This window comes from Mercurialis annua, linkage group LG7 (genome assembly GCF_937616625.2).
Source record: "Mercurialis annua linkage group LG7, ddMerAnnu1.2, whole genome shotgun sequence".
NCBI classification, from domain to species: domain Eukaryota; kingdom Viridiplantae; phylum Streptophyta; class Magnoliopsida; order Malpighiales; family Euphorbiaceae; genus Mercurialis; species Mercurialis annua.
In genome coordinates, this window is record NC_065576.1 from 12,595,996 (window position 1) to 12,619,468 (window position 23,473).

Below are 23,473 nucleotides of genomic sequence, written 5' to 3' on the forward strand. Positions count from 1 at the left end.
CCAGAATTTATTCAACAAGTCAAATAAGACAACTGAAGCACAAAAACAACAAACCTAACGGCGGAACGTATATAAAAAAAACAAAAAAAAATACGGGATATTACATTCTCCCTAACTTAAAAACAAAATCGTCCTCGATTTTAACACAAAACCTAACAAGCACAAACCAACAAAATAGAGCGCATATAACAACCAAAATAAACACACAAGCAATAATTCCAACGTATCACAAGGATAGCAAAATATAGCATTTTTGCATAACAAGCTTTGTCTCCATAGTGTACTCCTCAACCGAGTGATCAACCCAACTGAAACCAAATGTATACCTTGAAATTCCAACTGATAAAGATCATGCATAATTAACAACTCAACACCAAGTATCCCGTATCAAAAACATTTAAATAAACCTGTTATAGCAAACGAACTACCTACTCTAATATATCAACTAGATATGACTCTCCACAAGACGAACAATCTTAACGAATCAAGAATCACGATATTACAGATCTACACTCTAAGAATACACCAATTTAACTCATGATAACAAAAGTTCCAAATTGTTAAACAACAAAATCATCCTGAAAGACTCTTACAATCCTTCAAAAGTATAAGGCCCGCAACTACACGGTAACTAAACATTGACCATATTCCACATATATTACACAGCCTAATATCACGTCGCATGCACAAAAGGTTCAACAACCGACCAAAACGATATCCAAATATTTCACAATAAAAAAAATTTCAATTAACAGAATCGACCATCCAACCCTTACTGGCGAAACTTATTAACCGCGATTCCCGTTCCTTGAATCAGCTAACTCATATATCCTAACCAAACTCAAATTCTCACAATCATTCCAACAATTTACTATAACCTCGTAAACAATAAGAGATCACTTAGATCAAATTCACCACTAACCGAGTCATTGGTTATGCTCAAGTCAAACTTACAGAAAAACAAAATTTTCAAAACACAAAACATTATGTTAATATTTTCCACTTCTCTTTTAAAGACGTTAACATCTTATACCTCTCTTTATATCAAAAAAAATGCTTTCACTGTTGGAAAACCTCAAGTTTTGTAAACACGTTAAAATTTTCAAAATATTCGTATTTTGAATTCGCAGTTACACCTTACTTTTAAATAAGTTTACAAATCTATAAAATCGATCAGTTGACAAAATTATTATTTTTTTAATTCAAACTTGATAAAATTTTATCCATTTGTCAAAATGGAAAAATAGTTGTAAGCAAAATCTCTTTGTTCACACAATATTTTTATACGAGTATACCAAATATTTAAACAAAATCAAATATGTAGAAACAAACTTCTTTGAAAATCACAGTGTATACACACACGTAGAGTTTAACCAAATCTCTTAATCCAAAAACCCTCAAATCATAAATCGGAAGTTAACACGTAAGCCTCTCAATCACCTCAAAATCCTATCACACTATTGCAACAAAAACTCGAATGCAACCTTATATCTAACACAAATTCCTACGAATCACAATTATTCAAATAACATAAAACTGATCATAGCAACACAATCATCCTTAATTCACCACAATCATCACAGAGTATTTGTCCAGCTACCTTTCGGTAAAAACATTAAAACCATTTGAAATCCATTAACTTTATAAATAAATCTATCAAAGTGTGACTCGCGAGTTCGTTTCAAAATATTTTTCTCAAATACACTTTATCGATAAAAATCCATTTTACATAATTGTGCGCCAGGGTGATGACATCTCTCATCCCCAAAGAGTTGCATCCAACTCTAATCATTTCTATGCACGTGATGCATGTCCTATTATGCATGGACCAATTATTTATTTTCTTTTTATTTAGTGAATATACTCAATGCTCAATGCAATTCCCTATCCGTGACATACAAAAATGCATGTTCATGATATGTCTGGGCACAATTACGTGATAAAAACATTTTAAATACTTTAACAAATTTTCATCTGAAATCAATTCCTCGATAAAATATTTGCTAGACATTACCCTCTATGAGATGTGCACTCGATAGCCTCAAAATATTTCTCAAACTCTATACTTGCAACCCACCAAATCATATAATACTATCATAACAATTCAAACTGTGTACTTCATAAAATTCCCCTATGCGAATATAATATCCAAATTAACCTCAACCAAACTGAAATTATACTTAAAGAGAAACGACATATAACATTTGTATCTACAAAACTCACCTTCAATTACGGAATTGCGCCGTCCAACACGACGAACGCACTAGTGTATTGATACACCAATTTATCTCCTCGGGCCAGAATTTCCAATATTCTTATCTAGGATAATCAGAAACCGCCAACTGTTCCCGATAGTCACTTTCCTCATCTTCTTCGATATCACTTCCCAAATGCCCTCGATCCATAAATCGATATATTAAACCAGACATTAGCCAAACAAAAATAAAATAATACACAGGGGCTAAACAAAGGTTCGACTTAAAATTCAATACCAATCATCAAGGTTAAGCCAAATCAACGCCTGATAGCAACAACATCTTGTGCTATCCGCACAACGAGGAAAACAAGATAAAGCAACTAACATAGCAAAACTTAACAAATATACGAAGCATACTAACACGGAACTACACCAACAAGTTATGGTTTCCAGTTAACCATAAATAAACCAAGCATGCCTTAACCCGCATTCAACCCAATCATCTTGCCATATAACAGTTCATAAACATGATAGGCAACTAACATGCTATTAAAAAAACGAGCATGTAACATCCAATTTGATCATTAAATATCTACCGACATGGCCAACCATATAACCTAATGATATCTCAAATATCAAAATAAAATATGCCACAGCATACTCAGAATTGTTATAATAAATCAACATTTGGTAATGGCATCAATCAAAAGGTAAGCTTTGAGAACTCTTTTCAAACATAAATCAATTCCGCAATAGTTTTCAAGTTCTAATCGAGCTCCACAGTTTTAAAATCATTTTTTTTTTCTGAAAAATTTCTATATATAAAACAATGATTATATTTCCCAAAACATCTGAATCTGTAAAATCACCGAGTTAGCAAATCAATTTCCAAACTCAACTCCCAATTTGAGTGACCAAGTCACACCTAAAATAACCTTATAAAACGTATTCAAATTTTATAAATTCAGAAAAACATTTAAATAAAATCTCAATTTTGTTTTAAAAATAGGAGCTCACTTAACCCAAGCATCAAACATCAATTCAAAAACAAAAGTGTGAAAAATGTAAACAACAACAACCATTTTGTATACAACTAAACCAGTCAACCATAAAGTACCAAACATATGACCATCGATGCTCAACGTCGACATACCACTCGGTAAAATAACAACAATATTAAATCCTCAAAATGGTGAATCATCTCATAAATATTATTATTTGAAAATAATCATTTGTCAACACCAAGTCAAACGTAAGATTCTGAAATATGTGAAATTCATTTTACTTGCAAAGTATCCAAAAATCATTTTTTTATTATAACCATACTTCTCTTCCGATTCTCGTGTCAAAACACAAATCAAATTAAAAAAAAAATCAATAAAACCATCAAACCAGCGTGTGTTCAAACAACATAAAGGCACAAAACATGCTTAATGTTTTAACATGAAAATCCTTTAAAAGAAACATAAGGTCAACGCCTAACATATCCTCATATGTGCCAACATATAAAACAACCAACAAACACGGCCAAAGCCAAACTGTACTCACCAAGAGGTGAAAGCAATCCAATTATTACCAAAATCATCCAACGCACAAAATCAACAAATAATCACCCAAGGTAAATATTATATAAGGCACAATAGCCAATAAAACATCACTCGAGGTAAACACCATACACAACAGCCAACAGAACATCACCTGAAGTAAACACCATAAGGCAAAACAGCCAACAAAACATAACCTAAAGTATAATATAATCATACCAAAATAAAAATCAGTAAAACATAAGACCGACGCACAACGTTCCTATAGGTGAAGGTAGAAAGTTTTTAAAATGAAACGATGACGTTCAAGAGACAAGACACGAATCCTAATTCCGCAGTAGTTCCTAAGACTCAACATCAACTTATCATGCACAAAAAAAAAATATTAAACACATAACATGCAAAAAGGCCTTGGTTTGAAACCAAAGCTCTGATACCAACTTTGTCACAACCCAATTTCGTGGATTGTGACCGGCGCTAGGGTATGGGTATGGTCGTACCAAAACCCGTAGCAAGCCTTGCGGAAAAACAATAAACAATATAAATAATTTAAATATCTGAAAGGTTCAACAGCATGCCTTATATATAAATAAATAATATTCCAGAGTGAACATGGCAAATATAAATAGTCGCTCAATCGACAATCCCAAAGTACAATAATAAGTAATGTATAAACTAGTTCTACTGCGGTCTAAGAGTTCGAAAAATAGAAACTAGTTTAATAACATAAAAACCTCCGAGGAATCAAAAGAATCGGAGTGGACCAGCTCTCAAATCATAAACCTGGAAAATTTGGGAAAACAACGGGGTCAGATATACTGAGATGAGTTTGCAATACTATTTACATTTATTAAGTTTAAAACCCTTAAATCAAAACAGTTTATACTAATATAGTATGATTATGGAAAACAGTATTGAAATGATCCCAGCGTAAGTATGTCATAGCATACCGATAAACCCAGAGTAGACGGGAACCAATCCTCGACATATAAATATACCAGCGTAAGCAAGACTTTAGTCTGCCGTTTCCCAGAGTACTTACCGGTGCACACAGTCTCGATACAAGCCTATCGAGTAGCTCGTTTCAATCCAGATCCATAATCGTTTAAAACAACTCGAAAACATTTATAATACTAATATAAATTGCGGTACTTAATAAAGCGGTAAATAGCACTACAAACTCACTGCTTGCTTATCCACGTGATCTTGGCAAACAGCTAACCCTCCGTAGACTCCGAAGCACGAGCAGTCGACGGGTCTAAAATAATAAATAGGTTAATATCTGAACGACCCCTAACTCTAAGATTACTAGACACCACGTAGGACTAGCACAATTAAATAACCAGATAAATCACAGAGAAACACAATTCTCAAATAAATTATAATGCCGTAAATAAATCAAGCCTATTGAGCTCATATATACCATATAATCCGGAAGGGTAAAGTCAAATAATAATAAATAGAAATATTATATCCAATTTACTAATTCCAACGTAGCGAGTCAACTGAGTTAACACGGAGCTCAGTTTCTTCTCACATGTCGGGCAACCAATGTATAACCCGATCCAACCATTTTATATAAAAAAAATATAATCCACAGATTATAATATCGAAAATAATAATTTTAATAAAATGATAATTCATAATTGAAACGAAATTCAATAGCTTTATACTCAAGTAATCAATATTTAAAATAAATTTCTTAACCCAAATGATTTAAAAAAATAATTTAAAAGATAAAATGTAAATTAGTCAAATTGGCACACGAAGCCAATAATTTAAAATTAACATTACACAAGTAACTATTCATTTAAAAGATTACAAATTGTCGTTTTCAAAATATAATAATTTAAAAAATTTAAATTATAATCGATACTAATATTATTTTTAGATTTAAAATAATATTAGCAATTGACCAATAACAGTTGAATTAATAATCGAACGCATGACAAAAATTAAAATCAACCACCCAAGTTTTATAGAACAATTATTATGAACAAGAATGCAAATGCTGCCAACCACCAATTCATTAAGCAAGGTTCAAAATTATTATATGAAACCCACTAACAGTGACATTAACCAATAATAATCCAACCAACGTGAAATCTAAACCAACAATTGAATTATCAAACAATTGAATAATCAAAGTGCTAATTTCAAGGTACCAAATCAGCCCTAGGTCATACATTTACAACCGCATAAACTTGTCCAAAACAACGAGGAATCATGGCATGACATGCAATTCAATATAATACTTAAATTTAATCAACGATTCCAAACACCCAAAATATAACCAATAGTATACATGCTAATCCCACCCTCAAACATATATTGAATTATGATTAAATAATAAATTGGATTAAAATATAGTAAATTAAACTTAAAATACTTGTTTATACTATTTATAAATTCTAGGTTTTAAAACGTTAAACAGAAGAAACATTATTACTTTCCTCTAAATTAAATGACTAACCCAAATAAAATGAAACAAAAATTATTATCGGTATTTGTGCTAAAATGATAAATTGCAGTATAAACTTTTAGGTGAAAAGTGTTGAAATTTTAGGGACTAAAACTTCAATTTATACAAAAACAAATTGTAATGGATTCAACAATTTTCTTTTGTTTCTGTAAATCTTCATTTGCCATACCCATAAATAACAACCATTCGTATTCTACATGAATAAGACAAAAATTGGCAAATGAATACAGTAGATTAAAACAGCAAACTTTATAAGGATTATACAAAATTCAATTACATTGCTTAATATATATATTTAAATCACTATAATAATATAACGAAAAATGTGGTGAAGATAATACCTTTAAAAAGCTTCATTCTTGTCCCTTTTTCAAATTATAATTTTAGCTAATAATAACTTTGTGTTTTCCATATTTTGACGGCTACATTCATTCTTTTATGTTGTTTTTTTTGTTCTTTTGTTTTCTTCGAAGAAAGCACTAGCCTTCTTTAAATACATCTCATTAAAATTAGGGTCAATTGATAAGAATTTGGACCAAAATAAATTGGACTTACCGAAAAAAAAAAATTAAGTGAAAAATTATTATTCAGAAGATTGGATTTGAGAGGAATTAAAATTAAATAAATAATTGGATATAAGTAAATAAATAATGCGGAGTCCATTATTTATCGCTAAATAAATATCGTCAAGGTTCCGTTTGATTTTAAAAGGAATTGGAATTAAATTGAAGTAATTAGAAGTTGAGGAGTGTAGTTGTAAGAAATGCCAAAGTTGAGCATGATTGTGGACATTTTCCCTACCCAAAGCAATAAGAAAATCACATATGGAAACCCACCTCCTCATTTGTATAGCATATCCACAATCAGATATGAAATTTATCAAACCAAACCTCTATTCCTTTAGAATTGCCGAAGCCTTCAATTCCTCTCCTTCACTATGAACAAAACCTACGGCAACCATCAAAGTTCCACCGTCCGGCCACCGTTTGTTATGATTTTAGCTTGATTGTATAGCTAACATCTGATGGATTAAGGTAAGCTCTTAACCTTTCAATTTGATTAAGGTTTGATTGATATTTTTAGAGTTTAAGTGGAGTTAATTTGTTGCTATATAGTTGTTGGAATTCAGTGTTAAAATTGCAGTTTTGTATTGATTTTGGGTGAGGTTTGCGGGCTGTTGTGGCTAGAGGTTTTAGGGAATTGGTTAAGGGTAAAGGCTAGCACGTCGGGGTGAGAATAGGGAGTCGGAACGGCAGCCAGTTGCTGCTGTAAAAAAGCAGCAAATTGTTGCTGCAAGTTGCAGCAACATCGCTGCAAAACTGCTGCAACTCGCAGCACTTACGGCAGCGATAAAGGGGGCTGTTTAAACGGTCCCCGACCAGCTAGGATAGGTTTTTTCGAACGTACATCGAGTCTTGAGGATAACGTAATTATATTGATGTTGAAATCATAGTTTAAAAGGGATTAAAACTGAGTTTATAAAATAGAGAAAGTGCAGCTCCAAAACAGTTTGTGACATCGACTTTTGACCAAATTTCAAATAACTTGGAGCGATGATTTTTGAGAAGGCTTGAGTAGTATATCATAAGGGATATACGGAGAATGAAACGTGATATTTGGATTAGGATTTGAATATTTAAATAGGGTTGAATTGATTGAAATAGATAGGGTGTTGAAAGTTATATAATCTGGAAAAAAATATAATCAAGTCATGAGGGCTACTTCACCTGTAAAAACGAATCTCGAACAATAATAATCTTACCCCGAAAGTGAATGGGATTTATATATGGCATTACATAGATGAGTTTTATAAAAAATAATAGTACGGTTGTTAAGATAAATAAAAAGTTATCGAGGTTCAAAGTTGAGTGAAAAATCTGAAAGTGATTTTCAAATTTATGCCTAATGAGAGGCTGTCTTTGAGGCAAGATTTGAAGATGATAGACATGTCGGATTAAGTTTGAGTCTTAATGAAAAACATAGGTGATGTTATAGAGAATAAGAATATCAATTTTTTTTTGGGTTTCGACGATGATACGGGCTCTGTTTCTGACCCTGAAACAGTAGCAAAATGTGGGGCTGTTATGAAGCCAAAAATAATAATTAAAGACCCAACTTTAGAAAATTATTGTGAACAAACCGTAAGTCGAAACTAGTCGAAGTCTTCACGGAAGTTGTAGATATGATTGTGAAGTATAAGAATGTCAAATTTTTTTTGAAGCGGAACAGATTTTCGGGTGATGTTTCGTGGCCCAAACAGCAGCCCTTAGAGGTGTTTTAGCTGTTTTGAATTTAATAGCTCAAAGTTGGTCGAAAAACATGAAATAAATTAGACGTTTTCAGAAGCTAACTTTCAGCAATATTTTGGAGACCTTAGAGATGTCGAATAAAGTCCTGGTTTAAATGAAAATTGTAAGTGGGAATGCGAACTATAGAAATGTAAAATTTATTTGGTAAATGGGCGATTTCAAATAAACATTTTTGATACCTGAAGTGGGCTAGAAAAGCCATTTTTGAACAAGTTAAAGTTAACTTAAAATGTTTAGTTATTTGAAGTGAATTGTTTTTGTTAATTAAATATGATTTTGAATAATACCAAAGATAATAAAAAAGGACGTTTTAAGATTATATCAAAAATAATTCGATACGAGAACGACGAGTTACGTTTATATATTAAACGTTAAACTCTAATCAATGTAATTAATTATAAAATAGAAATTTTTATTAAATGTTCTAACTATAGAATTATACGTTAGATACGACGGAATATCGACATACGAGCTTGGAGAATCAAGGGAGCTTGATAAGAATCGACGTTATCTTATTTATGTTGGATTGGATAGCGGTCACTGTGAGTTTAAAGTTTACTTTTGAGTATTGTTTATTGAACTATCTGCTTTATCTTTGTTATATTATATGCTTTTTCTGTCGCGTTATCCTTATGGTTATATGTTTATTAATTTGATTTGTGATGAACTTTGTTCTAACAATCCGAAGAAACGTGCTACCTATTGGGCGTCAATAGGACTGCGTGATCACCAGTACTGAGGTTAGATAATCCTGTGTCCTAGAGATTCGTATGAACTACTAAATCAGATGGCGACGGTGGCTTAGTTCCCGGCCAAAACTTAAAGGGAAGCTGTGGCGACGGTGGCATTGTTCCCGGCCCAGAGACCCAACGCAGATTTGTGGCGACGGTGGCTTTGTTCCCGGTCCAGATGCTGCTATAATTTCGCAGATTTCTGGCGACGGTGGCTTTGTTCTCGGTTCAGATGCTGCTATAATTTCGCAGATTTGTGGCAACGGTGGCTTTGTTTCCGGTCCAGATGCTGCTATAATTAAACTCATTAGGTTCTGTAGTTGGTATTTTAAGAATCTTTGGACTAGGGTTTCAGTCGGATCGTATGATGATGTGTTGTTGATGTTTGATTTATGAATTATTATTCGAGTATTTAAAAATATGTTAGATGCTTACATGATTTTTATTATAATACCATCTGTAAACGTAAACTCACTCAGTATTTCCCAAAATACTGACTCCCTCACTCTGATGTTTTTCAGGTAGTCAGAGTCGGATTAGACAAACCATCTTCATTGTGCCAGAAGTCGTCGGACTTGCACAAGTATGCGTTTCTGAAGCTGCAGTAGTCAGTAGGTGTCAGTTTAGGATTAGTAAATTGATTTCAAATAGTTGTTTTGAATGTAAACTCTAATATAATATTTCAATATTTATCGGTATATTACTTAAAAGAGTTTTTCCAAAAATGTTTCATATATTATATTATACTTTTAAATGTGAAAAATTATTAGTGGTTTTAGGCTTGCTACGGGTTTCGGAGCTACCACTCCCATTGCCTAGCGCCGGTCTCGGCTTAATAACTTGGGTCGTGACAATCCAACAAACTCTTAAAAGCAATTTTTAGATTCAAATCACTAATAGGATTTTATGAGAGTATAAAGAGATCACCTCAATCATTCATCTTACAAAGGCTCTATAAAATCCTCAAATAGTGTGTTTAGAAAAAGTCATACCTTTTTTCTTTGTAGTTTAAAGTAGCATATTGATCTCCATCATAAAAAATCTCCTTAAGAATTTTAATACCCAAGTCTTTCTTCAATTGATGACTTTCGGCACTTCCAAATTTGGTGACTTCTCTATCTCCAAATAATCTTCTTTATGTCAAGTAATTTCGCCTTGCAAAATCCTCCAAATAATACTTTGTCATAATAATCATAATCCAAAATTAATCTGAAAACCAAATTGGCTTTGATACCAATTGTTGTAACATTGATACCGATTCTTGAATCTTTGGTACCAATTGTCGTGACCGGTTCGTGACCGGATTGGTATGCGCAGCGGAATCGAAACCATTCGGTAGGTATTTAATTATGGATTTGATCAACAAATAACAATATAGCAGAATAATAAATAACACAAGAGATTTACGTGGTTCTGCATTAAAGCGTACATCCACGGGCAAAAGAATCGAGTCATCCACTAATCAGCAAAAAGAGTACAAAATTTGTGGAGAATCACCAAATAGAGAACATCTTTAGTAAATATGCCCTTAGAAGAAAAACCCACAAAGTGTTTCTCTTTCTACAAGAAGTACCCAAAAGGGTTAGAATTAACTTTTATTCCTCACACCAGTGTTTTAAAAACCGGACCGGACCGGTCGGTTCAACCGCGAACCGGCCAACTGTCCGGTCCAATTAACATTTAAAACCGGAAATCCGGTTAAACCGTATTAAACCGGTCAAAACCAGAAGAACCGGTCAGAACCGGAGATTCGAGAAACCGGATTTATTTCAAAAGATTAAAAGTACAAGTATAGAAATGAATAGAACATAGAACTGCTACAAACTTTACTCTTCCTTCACTTTTTATTTTGTTTTTTCAGTCCAAATTATTTCTTCTTTTTGAATTTGAAAACTAAAGTTTCCAGAAACAGCTCACATGGAATTGAAGTGACGGGCAAGCCAACTGCTGGTTTGTAGAGAAGACGAAAGTCACGAAACTAAAATCATTACATCTAACATATCCTTCACAAATAATACTAAAGATCTCTAAATTTTGATTAAAAATCAAAAGATAACAATTACAAACAATATAAAAACATAAACTTTTATTTAATAAAACAGATCTAACAAAAAAAGCCCCAATCAACCCAAGTCAGCAATATCAGCAATGACAAGTTAGTTTAATCAAAACCCTGAATCAGTTTATTGACAAAAAAATCAATTTCAGTTTTATCTATGAACTAATAAAAGTTATCAAACTTCTGTTTTTGCTTACACAATAGACTTATTTTAAGACAAAGAGAAGCAGAAATATGCTTTTGTTAGGTTAAAAATGAAAGAAAGAAGCAAAAGTTGAAAGAGGGTAGGATTGAAAAGAAAGAGTAATGCCCAATTTATTGGCTCAATGTGCAGAGCTGGTGCCGTGTCCCTAAACTAGGGTTTTCACTTTATAATTAATTCAAACGGTTCAACTGGCGATTCAACCGGTTGAACCGGTTGAACCGTGAACCGGTGACTATACCGGTTCAGTCACCGGTTCGGTTTTTAAAACACTGCCTCACACCACACACACCCCCTTTTTCCCCTTATTCACATTAATTTCTACATTGTGTGTTCGGTTTTTGGTGTACTCTAAAAGGTGAACTAGGTAGTGTATTTATAGGGAGTAAATAATCTATATGACATTAGGAGTATTAATCTTAAGGGTTAATTCCTAAAAAAATCACGAACTTTACACGAAGTTTCATTTTAATCATGAACTTTAAAAGTTGTCATTTAAAGGCACGAACTTTCATTTTGTTTCAAATCTATCGCCAAAGTAAAATTCGGTGTATTTTATCGAACCAAAAATTCCTAATCCTATATACTATAACTAAAAGATAATAAGATTTAACGTTGATTTATAATTTGGGTCTTTTATTAATGGTTTATTGAAGAATTTAGTCAATAAAAATACACTGAAATGATAGATTTGAAACAAAATGAAAGTTCGTGTCTTTAAATGACAACTTTTAAAGGTCATGATTAAAATGAAACTTCGTGTAAAGTTGGTGATTTTTTTAGGAATTAACCCTAATCTTAATTGGATTTATACTTCCTAATTAGCCAATGATAACAAAGTTATCCTTCTTCCAAACACTTCATTAATAGAGTCCTAATGCAAATAGAAATTAGAATTATAGGCATATTCCAACAGTCCTCTAGGTAGAAAAATATTTCTAACGGCTAGGGATCGGGTTAAATATGAGGGTTATTTTCTTGTGAAAATTTGGTATTTATTCCTCTTTCAAGTATAACATAAAGACTCGAGGCCACTTAGTCCTATAAGGACATATGGTTATATATAGCTTAGAAATCTTATTTCCTTGCTCGCGTTTTACCTTTCACTCTTTCTTTCCTTACTTTCTCTCTCAATTTTAGAAGCTCTCTTTGATTTTTATTAATTTCTATAATATGCCTCGACGGTGGCCTTATTGAGAGCAATGTATGGATTATGACCGATATTCCAGAAAATATTGCAATGGATATGGGGAGTCCAATACCCCATTTATTTCACCTACAGCGTCAAATTTACTCTGATTCATGTCTGAGGTAAGTTAACAAAAATAGTTTTTTAGATAAATATTTTAAAGGCTTAAATACTCGAAATACCCCTCAAAAAGGCGTGACAATAGGTTTGGGAAGTCAAAAACATGTAGTCTGGATAGGACAGCCAAAGTTGAAGGCTGCGGCAACTTGGCAAACAATTAATTTTTTCACGCGTGGTGTTTATTTTTCTTTTTCTCTATATCGTAATTAATGAACATGGTGTCCTTGCAATTTCAGGACCAAGTTTTGTGCATCCGACAACTTTTTCAATCGGGTGTGTATTGAGATGAATGGCTTCGACCAATTTATTTGGAGTCTATTTCCGAGTCTAAGATGTTTGATACGCTATTATTGCATGCGTTGAGGAAGCAGTGGATGGACAATACACATACTTCCAATTTTTTAGTAGGGAGAAGACTATTATCCCATCTGACTTTAATTTGATCATAGGGCTAGAATTTTGTGGGCATCTGGGGCCTTTCGATAACGTTATCTTTTCGTATCATAATCGTGCTCGGTATATCTTTGAGATGTTGGGTGTAGTTCTCGAGGAAAATTGTCGTTTCCTCAGCACGACGATATGTATCACTATTATTACTTCTTCCTCTAGGGTCCGATTATGATTTTGATCGGGTTGCTTGAGCCTTCTTTGACTATCTGTTGAGGACCACCCTATTCTGCAACTCAGGGAGTACCTTGCCCCTAATTATCTTACAGGTACCGGAGCATTTAGACGAGGTTCATACTTATTATTGGGGCTATGATGCACTTTGTTATCTGTATACCATTATTAATAGAGTCATCTGAAGAGAGTCTTGTCTAATGGTATAAGGTCTTGGATAGCGTGTTTCAGAGTGATACATGTATTAGTATGATGTCCCAATGTTTGGTGAAATTTGCATTAAGTGTTAGGGTTGTAATTTGACATTTGGGATTAGAGGGTTTTTAGGTGGTCTAGGTTGTATGAGATCTTCCTACAGCAGCCTATCCAAAACCTTAGTGAATAGTAATGAGGAATTCTGAAAACTCTTTGCCTCTTGGTCCCTGTCTCTAGACAAAATTCACATTAGCACTTTTGCCCCCAAATTAATAGGTTAACCAAACAGTCCTATCGGCGTGCTTTGCTTCTTCTCAAATTATAATTCTTCTACTCATATTCTAGGCATCAAATAGATCATCAAATATCTTAATATTCATGTCTTAGAGACGCTCAACCCAATATGGGAATATTTTCTTGACTACAATCCTAACATGATCCTTCTTAGAGGGTTTCAATAAGGTGGCGTTATTCACCTATATAGCTCTTCTGGTTTCTGCTTGGTCAATTCCAAGTCAAGCCGAGACATCTCTAATTTAGAGTCATATTATATAGCTTAGAGCCATAATTGTATTGGTTAATTCATGGTACCAGCCGGTTACATTCCCTTCTAAAAACAAGACCCTAACATATTTGTAATACCCCAAAATATTTTAAGATAATTCGTCGTGCCACGTGTCGAGATTTCCGATAAACTAAATTAAGGAGAATTTAATTTAATTATATCGGGAATTTGGAATAATTTTATTAAGTTAATTAGCGGGATTTGAGGATTTAACTTTGGAAATTAATATAAAATAAATTATAAATCCCGTGACGGAATTTATTTCGCCAAAGTCCGCGAAATAATTTATAGTATTTATGGTAAAAGTTTCGAGTCAATCGGAGACTGTTTAAAATTTGGACGCGGATAGGTTTTGGACTAAATTAAAACTTTTAAAAAGTTTCAAGGATCAAAGTGCAAATTAACCGTTATATATATAACATTTCCTTCATGATGAAGGATCTAGAGTCAGGAACTTCATTTCTTCATCTCATTTCTTTCTCTCGCCGTTTCCGTTTTTTCGTTGCGCGGTTTCCGTTTTTTCGTCCGTTTCCGACGTTTAATAACTCAAAACGATCGTATTTCGACGGGTAATCACGGTAAGCTTGACGTTTTATCGTTTAAACGGATATATTTTGAGTTATATCGATTCAAAGTTTTAGGCCACGAAACGAATATATATCGTTTAAATCGATATTAGAATTGAATTATAGTGTTTTGGAGTTAGATTATGTGTTTGGAGTGTGTTTGGGCGTTTTTGAATCGAAAACACGTCGGAAAAGTCCCAAAATTGATTTTCGGGACGAAGTGTGCGGCACGCCCGCATAGCGGGACGTTCGCCCGCATATGCGGGGCGTGCGCCCGCATAGGCGGGGCGTGCGTCCGGAGCCCGCTCCTCGGGGCGTGCGTCCGTCGCCCGCACAATAATTTTTACCGATCAACCTAGTTTTGAGAAAAATTCGTGTACACGCATATCGAGACTTGAGATTAATTAATACTTGATTAATTATCGAATAGTTTGGGATATTAACCTAACGAGGTTAAACGAGAATTGATTTAGAAGTGACATTTTATCCATAAACGGGTTTGATACCGTTTATCGGGATATACGTGAGAAGCACGACGGTTAATGAGAGTTCAGTGTGTCGAGTATCGAGTCTAGAGTCAATCTTAGAATAGGATTTTAATACAAGTCAAATATTTTAAAATTTGTTTTAGATCCAGCGAGGCAAAAAGCAACTGGACCAGTGGTTCGTGAAGCTTGACGTTCTAAAGCCCCGACGTATTTTTGGATAAGCGTTTTCTGTGAGTTTATACGATTTTCTTTTAAAGTATTTATTTAAGCAAATATTTTATATTGCTTTATGTTTGTTTTGCATAATTACGATGCGAATTCTTTTTATGAATTGCATATGCTTGATTTGAAGCCAATATTGATCCGATGGAACGTGCTACCTATTGGGCGAAAATTGTTGGGTTTTATTGGTTCATAACGCAGCGGAATTTCAAAAATTTATCTAAAAACCCAAACCAAGATCCATGTAATTCGAATTAAACAGAACAATTACTTACTTGTATGTCGAATTCAACAGCAATGTAGGAAGGAAGGAGGTGGTTCACTTTGGTGATACCTGGCCTCGGATCAGAAACGCCTCCAAAAGAACGCGTCCTCTACGAGTATCCACACGAACAGACCTTAGCCAAAACTAGTGCTTGTGTGCTAGCACTATTGCTTCACAAGCAATTTCGAATTTTAGTGATTTTGTGAATAATGAATTTCGTGATTCTCAAACCAACTGCTTAATGAGTATTTATAGTGATAAATAACACTAGGGTTTGAGACAAATTCGAATTTCAATCTCATTGCAATTCTACAAGTTTATGTTTATCAAAAACTCCTTTTTGATAATTATCCATATATATTAATTACTATATTTATTATCTTCCAAAAAATAATAAATTAAGGAAAACACTTATCCTTAAATTTCGAATTAATATATATATTTATTAATATATATATATATATTACGAATTATATATATATATAATTAATCACTTAATCACATTGGGCTTGTACAACCCATAACTGTTTTGGGCCTGTTCTTAGTGTGCGACCCTGTAGGTTCATATAACGTTGGCAGTAGGCTCGAAATCCCTATTTCAGCCCACAAGTCATAAGTGGCCTCTAGCAAGACATTATGACTACCCAAGTTATATGAATATCGATAATCCGATTTAACCATTTACAATAATATTTTAATCCCTTTGTCTCTCGATATCCAGATTGAATATAAGGCATAGTTATGTCATCCTTATAACATTCAATCATTAGTTTCTTGACTCTAAGTAGACTGAAAATGATAACTTCTTATCAATTAGCATGGCCATGCATTTACTTCAGTCTATCTTCTTCAAGGGGCCCATAGATATCTTACTCAAATAAATGAGGGACAAATTCCTTCTCAGTCACTCACATTTCCCACATAGTTACTTTCATATCCAATGACAATCTATTCCATTATCCTGTTAAAGATAATGTAAGACTGTATCAAAATATGAAATAGCTATGTAGAAATCCATGATGATTTCAAGGTCAAAGGATTATACTAATAGAACTGTAATGAGAATTACTTATGACAGTGATCTATGTAGTATTCTCACAGTGGGTCATCCAGTGCCTTATTTCTCAAATAGCACCTATGATTTGACTTAATATCTCATATACATGATTAGTAAAACATAATCATCAGTCAACATCATACTAGTCTCAATGTTCTATTAAGACTAGGGATAGATGGTATATAATTCTTTTATTAAACCTAAGGGTTCTACTATCAAGTCACATACTCGATGACCTTAGAAAGAATTAACCATTCAAGTATTTTAATCATTAATATAAAATGATAAAAACTGCCAATCAATAAATAATAAAATGATAAAGTCAAAACATGGTCAAACATGATTGACCTAGTGCATATCACTAACAAAAATAGGACTGCGTGATCTCCAGTTTTGATGTGACTCAGCTGGGAGCTGATGATGATTATGAAATTTACGATTGGGTATATGATTTTGATACGAGTGAGCACTCGGTTACGGTGTAATCTGGAGTCCCCGTATCAAGTGGCTGGGCCACCAGCGAGTTGGACTCGCAAGTTGATATTAACGATTGGGTTGCTTGATTGATATTTAGTATGTTTGAGGATTAAGGTTTCAGTCGGATCTTGTACTTGGCTGCATACGGTTGAATATCGTTTCATGTTTTTATTGAATACTTATTAGTAAATGTATGAACTCACTCAGTATATCCCAATATACTGACCCCTCACAGATTTTCTTTCAGGATAAAGACGCTTTGAAGCATCGGACTTCTATCTTACTTCCAGAAGTCTGTATTTTTGAGTATGTAAAGAAACAGTACTTTACTCTTAGAGCTGCAGTAGATAAGTATTTTGCAAGTCAGCTTGTAATGTATAGTTTTCTGTAAATATAACTTTAATGTTTTAAAGTTTTTAAATGTTTTACGCTTGCTGCGTTATTTATATTGTGATTGCCAGAGGATATGTATGTCTGGCATGTGTTTCAGCATGACACGTATTTATGTATGCCATGCATGACGTTTATATTCGCGAAAAATTATTTTACGTTTTTAGGCTTGCTACGGGTTTCGGAGCAACCACTCCCATTTCCTAGCGCCGGTCTCGGCCCTGAGATTGGGTCGTGACAATATTGGCCTGAATTTGCTCCACCTTCATGGCCAAATCTTGGATAGGATCGAGATGTGCCGTCCTGAGATTCTTCAAGAAGCATTCAGTTTCTTCCTTCTTGAGGTTCTCGCTCCCTATTTTTTCCTTGCGCTGCTCCTCTATAGGGCATTGATGAACCAACTTTGAGTACCACTTTGTTGTTTAAACACTTCAATTTTGAGTCTATCACACTTTTCTCTATGTTGCTTCCCAACTTCATCTTTTTTTCTTCATCTCCTTAGTATAAGTATTGACAGGAGAAAAATTTGCTCTCTTGGCAATAAAGATCGGATCATTCTCTTGACTACAAACCGCCTCGGCTCGGGGTTTCATATGCTTAATGAACCACCTCTTCATTTCATCATTATAACCTTTTAAAATTCATTCCTTAGTTAATCCATGCCGACCTTAGCTAATGTCTACATCTCTTCGGTTGACCCAAACATACTTGATGAATTCTTTGATCTATAACTTCTGCTAGCGGAGGATCTGCTCAATTGTTTGATGATATGTCAGACTATTTGTTGTGCTGTTTGCAGAGTCTTATGAGACTTTATAGGAATCATAATTATGGTCAACTTTCCGCTTTGTCTTTCCCAAAGATGTCACGACCCGATTTCGCGGGCCGACACCAATACTAGGGAATGAGAGGGGTAGCTTCGAAACCCATAACAAGCCTAAACCGTTAAATTTTTTTCCTTTAATACACATTGTTTACACAAACTTTTCCTGAAACACATATTTTATTTATTAAAACATTAGTGTTTTAAAAGGAAAAATATAATTATTACATTATTATTAGTACATCAGAAGTTACCTGTGCTGGATCGTCCTTCTATCCCCTTCACAAATCTTCTTTCTAATGGTAAGGACGTTCTTTCATTACTGCATCTGCCTCTCTCGCTTCTCTTACAGCTATTTTGTATGCTTGTGTTTCTACTGGTGTCCTTACCTTGGTGGTTATGCTAAAATTTTCTTATCATATCACAGATTTACAATTATTAAGAGTTTGATCCAAATTTGCTTATATTGACTTCATTGATGCCTTAGGAGAGAATTGTAAATTCTACATAAGTAAACTCATATAAAAATATGGGTTGGCATGTTTATACCCAAATTCTAATTTCAAAGAGTAGCTCATGTTTATCGAGGTGTAATTTATAAAGATCTTCTATTGACATGATCATTTTTTTGTTGATTCTTTAGATTTGGACATGATCTATGAAGTGGAGCTATTGGATTTTCAAACTATGACATGATTTTCACCAACGGTTTTCTAATCCCATGTGCGGCAAGATGAAAAGGAGGACAAGGCGGTTCTGACCTTGGCGGAAATGCGCTCAATTTTGATTGACAACTCCACTACTTAAGTACTATGGTGGTGGGAAGGAAGTTAAATTAATAAATTTTTTGTTTATTTAATTTTTTAATAATATTTTAAAAAACAATTAATTATTAGAACTTATTTAAATATTTTTAAAGTTAAATGACTTGTTTGTAATTTTTCAAATAGAAACAAATATGATATATAACCCTTCTATTTAGTTGTTTTTAATTTTTCCATCCTTAAATTAAATAAATCGTCAACTGTACCCTTGTTTGGGGTAGAGTTGAAACGTGAAAATACAAAAAGGGGTGCAAACGGTTTTTTCTAGGTCGGGGTATGAACAAAAAACTCAACATGAGTGGTTTTTAAATAATTGAGCCATAAAAAATTAAGAGTTTAACAATTTATAAAAAATTGGATTTATTTTACTATTAGATCTAATTTAATGTAAGAGTATGGAATTCTATTGATTTAGGGTGATCTTATAAAAACTCCTAAAAAGGATATTGCAATTAATATTCTATATTTAATTAGGTTTAGATCAACTACTATTTGTATTTATTGTTGTTTTTTTATTTATTGTTGTATGGTTTAGTTATAAATTTCTTATTGATAGATTGTAGTTAAGAATATCTTATATTATATATTCATATTAGTCTTACATATCACAAGAAAATTGACACTAGGGATATCGAAACTATAAGAATGTATTATTGGTGATCAAATTTTCATTTTTTTATTACTAAATGTTAATTTCTTTTTAGTTTGACTACCAAACTTCAACTTTTTTAAAATTTAGTTACTGATGGATCAGAAAAGACGGATGAGGATATGTTTGGGGATGTGCAGGTATGAATGATGTGCAGATATGGATCAGGTTACTTGTGAAAGATAGATTCAAAGAGAAGCGATGGGAGAACTTGGGCTTTGGGCTCCGAGTTCGCTCCGATACTTAAGTTAGTGGGGTATGTGTAACATCCCGTAATTTTAAGGGATTAAATCATTTCACGTGTCTAATATTTTATTAGATGGGAATATATAAATTAAATTTAAAGATAAATTTAATTTACAAGTGTCCCTAAAAATATATTGTGGTCATAGGATTTCAAATTTAAATTTTAAAAATTTAATTTTGGATATTTATATAGTTAACGGGAATAAAATAAACTTATGAATTGGGTGCAGAATAATTCGTATGTTCCGAACGAATATTTTTGGTGCCAATATTCGCAAAATAATTTAAAAAGGTTATCATGAAAATTTGATAAAATTTAAAAGTAGAAATAATATAGACCTAATAAATCGAAAATGATTTATTAAAAATAAAATATAAGTCGGATGCGAATAAAAATTATATTTTTATTCGTTTTATATTTTATTAGATTTTTGAGTAAATTTTCAAAAAATTCGGAAGTCGTTTCCATTTGAGCTACGGACGACTAACTAATAAATTGATTTAAAGTGCATGATTGAGCTAGTACTAAAGAGTACATTAACCATATCATATATATATATATATATATATATATATATATATATATATATATATATATATATATATATATATATATATATATATATATATATATTTTAAATCAAATGAGATGAGCAGTAGAAGCTCATTTTCTCATCTCATAAGCTCAAGAAAGAGTTACTTGCTCTCTGAAGCATTCGAAACCATGGGTTTCGATTCGGATCGACCGTTTCTCGATTCTAACTTCGTTTCACCAAAGATTACTCGAGTAATCGAGCTGTCAAGCAGTCAGACCAGGACTCTAGGGAGTCTGTCACACATACAACAGGGCAAGTAGTGAACTTAACCGTAATGTGAGTTTACGTGTTTACTTTTGAATATCAGTATTCAACTGTTTTAAATCCACAATCGCAGTAGTATAAACGTAGCCAAGAGAGATCTATCGGAACGAGTTACCTATATGGCAGCAATAGGGCTAGGGCTGCGTGATCACCGGCACTAATTCTAGAATTACTTTTGTCGTGGGTGTAGAGATAATATGTCGTGTTAAGTCATTGAGAAAGTGGATGCCCTGACTTAACGGGTAAATCCTGAGACGACAGTAATATAGTTACGGTCATGGGTAAAACCGTGATGGAAGTTTCATGATTACGGTCCAGGTACTTGAGATACAGAATTAGACGGCAGTGATTCAGTTCACGGTCATTATTCTATGGTCTATAAGCTCGTGATGTGAGTATGTCTGTTAGGACATTTGTGGACTAGGGTTTCATATGAATCGAAAATTTGGTAATATTTTATAATATAACTAATTTATATACATTATGCGATTTTTGTATTTAATTGTAAACATGTTTACTCACTCATAAATATTGGTATTTCTGACCCCTTTGTTACTTCCGATTTTCAGGTGATTAGCTTTAGGGTCAGTCGAGCATCCACATACCTTCAGGGAAGCTCTTCTTTTTTATGTTGTACATATGGTTTTGTACTCTTAGTATTCTGCAATAGTATAAGTTTGATATGCCAGCAGTCGTGTCACTAGTCCACTGTTTATATACTCTGATAGGATCTAGTGCATGTGTATATACCTTTTTGGTGGCTGCGAAGTGGCATTGTGTATATAGTTACCGAGTCGGCGTCGTGTTTTTGAAACGCTAAAACAATATGTTTTATATACGCCGGCTTTGTGTAATCGGTCCGCTGTGTATATTTTATATGTTTAATACCACAGTTTTGAAATGCAATTGTGTTTGCATTATTTTGTTAAACATATTAATTGTTGAAAGGAGTAGCATGTGGTTTGGAACAGGGCTGCCTATGTGTTAAGGCAAGCGAGATATAAGTCCCTGGTTTCCAGTGTTTACCACGCCAGGTTTTCAGAAGGAAGCGAGGGTTGAGATAACGTAGTTACCTAACCAGTACTTCTAAAAAAGTATTTTGCTTATATGTATATTTCAGAAAAATGTTTACGTTAAACGAGAAAGGTTTTAACGGTAATTTCCGAAAACGGATCGTACGCGAGGTACGTTCCAGTAATAATATTTGCGAAAAATTTCTAAAGGTTCTAGGCTTGCTACGTGTTTCAGAACAACCGTTTCTATTCCCTAGCGCCGCTCGTGTCTTGGTTTAGGGTGGAAATCGGGTTGTGACAAAGGTGGTATCATAGCAACGTTAGTAGTACTCGAATGTTCGAAGTACTGTTCCTGATACTGTTAAGTGAGTTGTGTTAGGAATTGTGAGGATTCCTAGTAGACTATTGCACAACATAGGATTTGAGTCATGTCTTGATCAGTTTTCAGTTGTTGAAAACATTCATCTATAAATAGCAAACCGTATACATGTGTTGTATATGTTGATATTTTGATCAGGAACATATGAGATGTTCTTGTGTTTGAAACACGTTGCTAATGAGGGAACATGTGAGATGTTCCTGTGTTCAAGACATGCTATCAAAAGTAGAAGTAATCCCCCCCCCCCTCCATAAGATATATCTGGTACAGATATGGAGGAACCTAAGACCAGCTGCACCTGAATAATAAGCTTAACTGGTAACAGCAGAAGCATATTTTGGAGTTGTTGGTGTTCACCAATCATAAGCCTTCTAGACCACTAAAAATTGTTAATACTCTAATACTGCTCGCTATAAATATACGAAACAGAAGGTTCTATATTTCTGCAAATGGAAAAAAGACCTTAGCATAGATCTTAAAGCCGGTAATCATTTAATTAATTATCCTTCCAAAATTAAATAAAAGTATCATATCCTAACTTCGTTGAGATTAAATGAGAAAAACAACTCCAAATATCTTCATTTTTAACACAAGATGATAAAATGCCTTTCCAACGATGAGCAAAATTAAAACCATTGACAAAATTCAAGATCAAACCAAAAAAAATCAAGGTGCTATTTTAAATAATGGCATACCAAAGAGACTTGGTATTCACTATCAAAAACTTCCACACCCATTTTAATAATACTCGGATTCTTCAGGCGTAAATAGATTATATTCAGACCTCCATAAATATATGGAATGAAAACGTCACACCAAGCAACCTATCTAAAACCTCGAATATCCAAAGACCAATTCCATAACAAATTAAGAGATTATAAAAGAACACATGTAGTATACATGAATACTGCCGGGAATAGATTTTATGAAAGTTAACCTGCCTGCCGGAGAAAGAAGATTACTTCCCGAATACGAAAACTAAGAAGAGAAAATTGAGACA

General features: G+C 33.4%; 2 long non-coding RNA genes across 3 annotated transcripts; one reads left to right on the forward strand and one right to left on the reverse strand.

The window, feature by feature from the left end:
• Positions 1–4,299: 4,299 nt before the first annotated feature.
• Positions 4,300–6,657, reverse strand: LOC126655141 (uncharacterized). The gene is made up of 3 exons (XR_007632946.1): positions 6,565–6,657; positions 4,927–4,999; positions 4,300–4,524 (listed from the first exon to the last, which is right to left on the reverse strand). It is a non-coding gene; the product is annotated as an uncharacterized LOC126655141 (long non-coding RNA).
• A 222-nt stretch (positions 6,658–6,879) lies between these two features.
• On the forward strand, positions 6,880–10,002 carry LOC126655025 (uncharacterized). Of its 2 annotated transcripts, XR_007632852.2 has the most exons (3): positions 7,020–7,257; positions 8,980–9,074; positions 9,785–10,002. It is a non-coding gene; the product is annotated as an uncharacterized LOC126655025 (long non-coding RNA). The 2 variants fall into 2 exon arrangements; XR_007632851.2 differs by having other exon boundaries at positions 6,880–7,257; positions 8,980–10,002.
• Positions 10,003–23,473: the final 13,471 nt, after the last annotated feature.